This window comes from Cyprinodon variegatus, unplaced genomic scaffold (genome assembly GCF_000732505.1).
Source record: "Cyprinodon variegatus isolate N-32 unplaced genomic scaffold, C_variegatus-1.0 Scaffold969, whole genome shotgun sequence".
NCBI classification, from domain to species: Eukaryota; Metazoa; Chordata; class Actinopteri; order Cyprinodontiformes; family Cyprinodontidae; genus Cyprinodon; species Cyprinodon variegatus.
Window position 1 is genome coordinate 10,561 of NW_015151422.1, and position 2,078 is coordinate 12,638.

The 2,078-nt window shown below is 45.9% G+C and overlaps 1 long non-coding RNA gene across 1 annotated transcript; it reads left to right on the top strand.

Moving 5' to 3' along the window:
- Positions 1 to 489: 489 nt before the first annotated feature.
- On the top strand, positions 490 to 946 carry LOC107100416. Its single transcript, XR_001482008.1, has 2 exons — positions 490 to 570; positions 794 to 946. It is a non-coding gene; the product is annotated as an uncharacterized LOC107100416 (long non-coding RNA).
- The last annotated feature ends 1,132 nt before the right edge of the window (positions 947 to 2,078 follow it).

Here is a 2,078-nt window from a genome sequence, read left to right on the forward strand (position 1 = left end):
AGCTTATAAACATTTTGTCAGTCAGTTCGTAAAGGCTGTACTGGTCATGTGACCTTTAAGCGTTACGAGTACCAACGCAGGGTCTGGCCGGTGCACCGCTGCATGCGGTGTATCGGCGCTGCTGGTCGCATCACTACTGTCATCCTGTGAAATTAGATCAGTGCTGCTATAGCAGAGATGAACAGGTTGTTGGTCAAAGTTGTAATGAAGGCTTCTGTGTTGTAGGCGGAGCCTCTGATGCTTCCTGTTCTCCAGCTTCCTGCCGCTGTCTTCCAGAAGGTGAGTCTGAATAATGTTGTGGGTGACCTTAATCAGGGCCGTCTGCTGTGATGCCTGAATAAAACACATTATGCTGACTAAAGCCGTGGTGAGAGACGACCCTGAGCAGGACGGCCTGGCAGCAGGTCATGACCTCAGGCTGGCGAGTAGATCACTGATGGCCTCTTTCTGCTGCAGGCAGGAGGAGCGGCGCCGGCCAGGAGGAGGAGGGGCGGCTGGCAGGAGGAGGGGCGGCGGCCAGGCAGCTGGCAAGAGGAGGGGCGGCGGTTCAGGTGGCGCTCAGACTGACAGGTAGTGGATGTTTAAATAAAAAAGGAGCCCAATCCTGTACTGCCATGGCAGAGGCGTCTCATCTCTGCTGTGGAATCGTGACGTTGGGAGAGAAACTCAGGACTTGGCACAGGTTCAGTAAAACCAGTTTACCAGAACCTGACTGAAGACCTGAAACATCTGGATAGAAAGAGCCTCTGAATCCATTGGAAGGGAGGGATTAACGGTGTGTTTGCTCTGCCAGCAGGCCCACCTGATGAAGATCCCTGCAGCGTCTGACGTAGAGCCGGACCTCTGGCTCTGAAGGGTTTCCTGATGAACATCCTGCCCTTCCAGAAATATAATCTGCTGTTGGATGAATTTCCTGAGTAAATAAAGGCTGATTTTGCTTTATGAACTCCTGTTGCTGCTTGTCTCTTTACTGGATGAGGTTGGAACTAAAAGCATCTGATGCTTTAACTGTGGCTGAAGTGTGAACTAGAACACCCTCTGCTTAACTGGGCACATCATGCTTCCTCTGCTGAAAGGCTTCAGTGTTTCCTCCTCTATGACATAATGCACCGCTGCACTTCACTGGATTCTTTAATTATATGAAACTGATTTTATATTCTATTCCCAACCAGCTGGGAATTTATATTTCTGAGACCTTAAGTTTATTGCCCTCCCCTGTAGGGGTGGTTAAATATCTTATTTATTCAGATATTATTTCAGCTGTTATTGTTTATGACACACAGTTCTAACTGTGTTAGAACAATAAATTCAAGAGTGATTCGAGGTCTAATCATGGTCAGTTAATTCTGCACAGACATGAAATAAATTCACCACAACTTCTGTTCAAAATATTAGAGTTTATTAACAAAAATCATTCAGCTCCAAATCAAACGTATTTTCAGTTTAAAGCTTTTGACCAAAACTAGTAAAACTAAACTACAAAGAGGGGAAACATGGTTGAAAACCATATTACAGTTTAAGATGGATCTTGAGTTTAAAAACCAAAGTTTATCTGGAAGAATGTGATCAAATTAGCTTTTCACTAATTTAGAGAAATTGTAATGTTTTCAGACCAATTCACAATGCAAATCCATGAGGTGAATAAAACCAGCTGGAGTTCAGCAGCCTGGACAGACCACAGCCCTGATCAGTTACATCCTGTCCTGTCTCTAAATGTCCAGCAGGGGTCAGTATTCTGTGAGACAATCAATACAGCTTGGCTTCATGATGCCTCATTCACCATCCATCCATTTTCTTACACACTTATACCAAGTGGGGTCGCGAGGGGTGCTGGTGCCTGTTTCCAGCTGTCTGCTGGCGGGAGGCTGGACAGGTCTCCAGTCCCTCGCAGGGCAACAGACAAACAGGACAAACAACCATTCACACACACCTAAGAGGAGCCAATTGACCTAACAGTCATGTTTTTGGACTGTGGAAGGAAGCCGGAGTTCCCAAGCATGCAAACTCCATGCAGAGAGACCCTGAGCTTTTATATGAAATGCAATAAAAACGAATCTGATTGTTTTTCCAATAACATG